The sequence below is a fragment of the Olea europaea genome, unplaced genomic scaffold (genome assembly GCF_002742605.1).
Source record: "Olea europaea var. sylvestris unplaced genomic scaffold, O_europaea_v1 scaffold1187, whole genome shotgun sequence".
Taxonomy (NCBI): Eukaryota; Viridiplantae; Streptophyta; class Magnoliopsida; order Lamiales; family Oleaceae; genus Olea; species Olea europaea.
Genome location: NW_019229281.1, coordinates 19319 through 26137, shown reverse-complemented (window position 1 = coordinate 26137; position 6819 = coordinate 19319). Strand labels below are relative to the sequence as shown.

Here is a 6819-nt window from a genome sequence, read left to right as displayed (position 1 = left end):
CAAGTCATACACTATTACTTCTGGATTTATTATATTTAAATTGAATTGTTGGATCTTACTTTAGTAATAATGGCTTCATTCTGAAGTTTTGTTTCAAGTTAGTAGCCTATTTCAGTTTACTTTTAACTGTTGCACAAGGGGAATGTGATGATTGACAGTAGTGCAGCAAGTTAAAACAGACAGTTCTTCTTCTTTTAATGCTGTAAATTTTTGGGATACTGTAGCTTCGCTTCGAGAAGTTTGTTGTGATTCATGCTGCTTTCTTCTTCTTGATGGAAATAATGTAACTCACAAGCTAACTTCTTTTGCTATAACTTTCCCATCTATTCATGGCTAGATTGATTCTATTCCTGTATGTGAGGTGGATTACTTAAATCCACTTAGCACATGTTAATTGGTCTTGAGGACTTGGAAATGACTGCGCCAGTTAATGTGTATCATGGTCCATGGACCATAGATTAAATTCGGATTTAATCTTGTTGTCAACCACCCTGCTAGTCATGTCACATACATAGTACAATTTTTGAATTTGAATTCAAATGGTTTTGGCTCTATAATTACAAAACTTCTTCACTTGTTTCACTTGAACTTGACAAAACAAAAGAGAGAAAGCATAGAGTGGTAGCTAAGTGGGAGAGACTTGTTCTCCGGTGATATTCTTGGTGGCCTCTAACTGATTCCTTTCTCGATATATCCATTGCCATTTCCATAGCCGATGGTGCATTGATCCTGTGAAGCACAAATCTGATATCAACATCGTAAAACACATTGGTGCTGAGGTTAAAGAAGATTTAAGTCAGTCGGTTCGGGTTTTTTACCCTTTGGATGTTATATTTTCACATTGTAGTTGTGATGATCATTTTACTCTACATTATAAACTCTACTAATGGTATTAGAGCTTGTGCTGTAGGAAATTTGTGAAAAAAAAAAGCTGGCTGGAACATGACCTGGAATGAAGCAGGAAACGGGAACATATTTTGCAAAACTGCCAGAACAAACCAATGGACGGTTTTCTGGAGGGCAAATTCGTGATTTGCAGACCAAGGTGCAGCTGGGTGGTAGGCGCATGATGGCAACAACAATGCATGTAGTGGAGCATTGAGCCCGTGCGCACAACTGTGATGAGAGACGTGTGGCAAAATCCAGTGATGGTGAAAACAGACAGTTTGCTGATTGTGGATTTTTGACCTCCTGGTGGTGTTGGTTTTCTATTTGGTGTACTGTGAATGTAGACATAGCCTCGGACAAAAAGATGTAGTGGAGAAAGCCTTTTCGTTGGTGACCAATCGTGGTTCCTATGGTTGCCGTAGTCATTGGATGATTTAGGAAAGCTTGTGGTGGCCTTAAATTTGCAAAAGACTCATATCTCTCCTTAAAATACGAACCAACAAATTGGTTCGCTTGGTTTTCGCGTTCTAACACCCTCTCGAATTTACAATTGTGATATTGTGATTTTTGCAACCATACAATTTGTAATATTTGACTCTTGCGATATTGTCAATATGTTACTTGTGATATTATCATTTGTATCTTCTTGAAAAGTAATTTATATAAAAATTAGTTTGAACTCGCACTTTTGTGTCTGTGAATTATTTGAGCAAAAACTTTTCCAAAAAACATTGTTTTGCTATCATGGGGTTTCTAAAGCTCTTGACGACCTAGAAATATATCCTAAGTAATTATTGAGATAAATGAAATCGCACATAGCTCTTTTGTGCTGCATTTATTGGATAATGTGCACAAATTGAACAACATTTGAGCAAAAACTTTTCCAAAAAACATTGTTTTGCTATCATGGGGTTTCTAAAGCTCTTGACGACCTAGAAATATATCCTAAGTAATTATTGAGATAAATGAAATCGCACATAGCTCTATTGTGCTGCATTTATTGGATAATGTGCACAAATTGAACAACATAAGACTACCAAAGAATTGTGGGAAGCACTTGACAAGCTATTTTTGGAAATATCTCTTCCAAACAAAACATATTTGCTTCAAAAAAATTTCAATTTTAAGCTGGATTCGAGAAAGGATCTTGAATCCAATTTAGGTGAATTTAATAGACTCGTCAAGTCTTTGGCCCACAAATGATAAGAAATTTAGGTGAATTTGATGATGAGTATCTAGATGTTATATGGCATGTTGTCGCAAGCATCCAAATATAATTAAACCTACACTTTCAAAAAAATATATGTAGTAGTGGACGTAAGGATTGTTCCCATGAAGAGTGATTAGTCTGATTTTATCCAATGTTAAAAATAACGTGGGGTTTTGTTTGTGATGAAATCAATTCTAGCTAAAAACAATGCAATTTAATAAATTGGATTAAATCAATAGAACGAACTTTGGTCTAAATCAATATCCACCATAAGAATTTCGAACTGATTATAGATCTATAACTAATTACCAATTCATATTTTTAGTATTCGTTGTTGGAATTTGTATTTCATATTTCTTTTTAGTTGTAATTAACTGGAAAACAAGTGATCTAATCAATCCTTATTATCAAATAACCCAAGAAAAGTACTTAAGATTTAATTTAATAATAGCATGGAAAACTAGAGAAATCGATGAAACTAAACAACACAATCACAAGTGGTAATGATTAATCTAGTCAAATATCCTCCCTAGAATTTAATAACCTTTAAAGCAACGATTAATCAAACTCTAGTTGCTTCATAATGTCAAAAATATCAAACAATTACGTATTTGTTCTTTAAATAAGCAGTCGATCGAAATACATGAACATCTAATAGGTCTCTTAGAATTCAAATACAACAACCATAAAATCATGCATAGAAGAATAATCAATATATAAAATATGAATAAAAACAATAAAATTTATTTAGATCTCACATTTTGAATAATTCCTAAGCTTCAATATCCTTCGATCAAGAGATAAAGTTTAACAATACATCAATTATCCTTAAGCAAAAAGAGAGAAAAGACTATTGTGTCCGTTCTTCGCCTCCAAAAATACGTAGAATATACGATTTTTAGGTCAAAAAGGAGGTTCCCTACGTTCTGGCATCTTTAGGTATATATATGATGTCAAAAATATTGTTTCCATGTAGAATTAGAACAAAGACAACCTTGTCTCATTGTTTTGAGCAACAAACACTAGAGAAATTGTCGAAGGATAAGCCAAGAAGATACGGATCTTGTTAAAATAGAAGCATTAGAATCGTAGGATGAACTTCCGAACGATGATCATGAAAATAGTGGTAATCTAAAGATACATTGAGAAGAGCTCAAAGAAGAGAGTAGAGAAGAGGTCAAAAGGAGACGGTCATTATCTAATCCAAAAGAGGATGGCAAAATCAAATAGTAATGGTAAGGAAGCTAGTAATAATTCAGCATTAACAAATCGCTAGGGTCAAGGTAATTCACAACTTAAATCTCATTTGATCGAGTTAATTGATTATAAGAATGAAATCACATATCTTGATGAAGATGGTATAAATATATGGGTAATAATAGCAGGCGACAGCTTTATAATTGCATGGTTTTGGATAACGAAAGTTAAATATTTTGTTTGGGATCGCATTTGATCGAATGCAAAATTAACATTTTTGGACACTTACATTGGATCCTTTCAATTTCACTAGAGAAGGTTGAGTCCATTGTCGACAAATTAATCTAGTAGTGAAATTAGGCGAGGAACCTCGAGCATACCAATGATACGTGAATTTTCTCATTTTCGATAATAGAATCCTTGAAAGGCCTACTATGGAACAAGCGGATACAGTAATAACTCTTCGCCAATTATGTGTAAAATTCCCTACCAACACTGGACTCAGCTCAATAATGTAAGAGAGGTAGCTCCAAAACTCCCATGGCAAATATGATAACAATGGTTAAAACAAACCACCCAGAGGAGAATTTGAGGTCAATGATTCAATCAGCTCTTGCATCCTTGAATGTGTATCCGAAGCTACAGCACTTAAAGAACTAGAAAGCATTCCAGCCGTCAAAGAGGGCCAACCAAGGGTTTGAAAGTTGTCAAAGATTTAGTGGAATATATGAAAAGCCTATTAAAAAACTTCGTGAAGGAATATCTCCACGTGTTTGCGTGAAAACATGCAGATATGGTTGAAATGGATCCAAAAGTGACATATCTTGCACAACAAAATCGATTTCAAAGTAAAAGTTGAAATGCAAAAGAGGCAACCAATGATCTCCGAAAAATATGAAGCTTCAAAAACGAAGTTGATAAACAATTGGAAAACAATTTTATTTGCAAAACTCAATATCGATTGTTCTGCAACCTAGTTCTAGTCCCAAAAAGTAATGGGAGGTGACGAATTTGCCAAGATTTCACATACTTGAATAAAGCTTGTCCCAAAGACTACGCTCTCCAAAATTGATAAACTAGCGGATGTGACTATAAGACCCAGATTATTGAACTTGATGAAAAGCATACTTTGTGACTGATCAACGTCTATATTACTACAATGTAATGTCATTCAGGTTGAAAAACAGTGGGATCACTTGTTAAAAACTGGTCATTAAAATGTTCGCATATCATATAGACCAAACAAGTATACATCAATAATATGCTTGTCAAAAGCCTTTGGGCAAAAATCATTTGTAACATCTAGAGGAAACCTTCAATATATCCAAAAATATCATTGAATGTCATTACCATTTGGGGCACATGTGCATCAAGTTGATTAAGCCATTTGTGTCGTATGTGTATAAACAACAGTTATACTACACATACAGAAAAACTTTCATAGAATTCCACCAAAAAAACTTTCTTAGAATTCCACTTGGCACATTATAATTGGCTCTTGTCAAATCACAAAACAAGGCACCATATAAGTGCAATGTTGGTGCCTGTGAGAAAAACCCAATACATGGAATAATTCTGTAAACAAATGGGCTCTTCGTATTTTTTTAAAATGGTTGTGCTTTTGGGGACCTTCTTCTGTAAAGATATCAAAATAGAGCTGGTTGCACTTTATATCGAGTAGGATGTGTTAAAGAGGCATGTGATCGTCCAATTAATTTCATATGCAAATGTTTAGAAAAATTTATTGTTTATCGAGTTGCTTTTGTTAAATTTTTTTATTAAAATTTTTATTTCCTGAAAGTTTGATCGAGTGGATTATTCAAATATTCATTGAACTTCTTAAAATGTTTATACAGGATCACTGAACTTTAAAAATCATCCAATTCTTTACTAAACTTTGCAAAAGATTTCCACGAGATCACTAAAATTTAAAAATCACCTAATTAATTACTGAACTTTGCAAAATATTTCCCCGAGATCACCAAAGTTCACTGACCCTGTGAAAAACTTTTGCAAAGTTCAATATTGAATGGAGTGATTATTAAAGTTTAGTGACCACGTAAAAACTCTTTACAAAGTTCAATGACCATTTGGATAATTCACTTAAAATTAATCTTATGTTTAGTTGACATCCATTGTCGACCCATCACATTTGGAGTCCACTAGAATGATTTGAAACAAGTTGTGATTTAGAACCCTGTCCTCACTTTTCTTCTCTTTTTCTTTTTTTTTTTTTTTATTTGGAGTTGAATAAAACTTATTCATACTTGATCCACAAAGATTTAGAGAAACAATTTTATGTGAAGCGATGTATATTATTATAGTTCTAAAAATATATTTTTTCATGTTCAACACATAATTCGACTACTTTCGACTTGAAGTATGCACAATGTCACGGACTTGCTAATTTCCTTCAAGAACCGTGCGGCCTTAGTGTCTTCAACTTCCGCCCCCGCGGTTATTACACTAAGTCAGCCTCTCGATTGGCGTTGATGTCTTAAAAAGGCACTAAGTAGAACACTTTAAGAAAGGGACAATGAAGGAACACAAGAACTTACAAAGAAAGCTTTGTATTGAATAAGGAAGTACTTTACAACTTCACTCTCTTGATCCCTTCAAATGAATCCTACCAAACTATTTATAGTAGTAGCCTCCTCAAATGGATAGCTAGGATCTTTTCTATCCAATGGTCTAGATTACACATCTAGAATTATCTATACAAATATTTACATTAAAATATTTATGGACTAAACTAGGATGATCTAGAATAATCCACCAAGTGAGGAGCTTGTAGGCTTCTAGAATGTCCCACCATATTTTAGCAATCTTCATGCACTTGTGGGAGTCTAGAATATTCCGGTTAGCCCCAAGTCGTCAACATTTTAAATTTCTCGATCTTTTTGTGCCAAAATCGAGTGAGTCCTGACATCCTCCCCTGCCTATTTGGGCGACGCCCTCGTCGCCGCGCAATGCTTTAGTTTGTCTTCGAACTGCCACAAGTCTTCTTGACTTTCCCACGTTGCTTTGGACTCGGGCAATCCCTTCCACTTTATCAAAAATTGTTGACAAGGAGGCACTCCACGCCTTCGAACGATGCGATCTGCTAGAACCTCATCAACCTCCTTGTCAAATGACTTAGTCACAATCGGAGGTGCCCGTTGTGACTCCCCTCGGCTAGGATCTTCCATGTCTTCATGATATGGCTTTAACATGCTCACATAGAAGACGGGATGAATCTTTAAAGTGCTAGGTAGGTCAAGGCGATAAGATACCTTGCCAACCTTAGCTATCACCGAGAACGGCCCTTCATATCTCCGTACCAAGCCTTTGTGCACACTTCGGTACGCCTTGAATTGTTGAGGTAATATTTTCACAAGGACTTGGTCGCCAACTTTAAATTCCAAAGGCCGTCTCTTCTTATCGGCCCACTTCTTCATGCGCCTCCGTGCTTTGTTTAAACAAGATCGTGCTAAGTCGGCATGCTCTTCCCATGACTTAGCCATTTTGTATGCTCCGGGGCTTTT

The 6819-nt window shown here is 35.2% G+C and overlaps 1 long non-coding RNA gene across 1 annotated transcript; it reads left to right on the top strand.

Annotated features, from left to right (window-relative positions):
* The first annotated feature begins 588 nt into the window (after positions 1-588).
* Positions 589-1567, top strand: LOC111373963. The gene is made up of 2 exons (XR_002699046.1): positions 589-803; positions 911-1567. It is a non-coding gene; the product is annotated as an uncharacterized LOC111373963 (long non-coding RNA).
* Positions 1568-6819: the final 5252 nt, after the last annotated feature.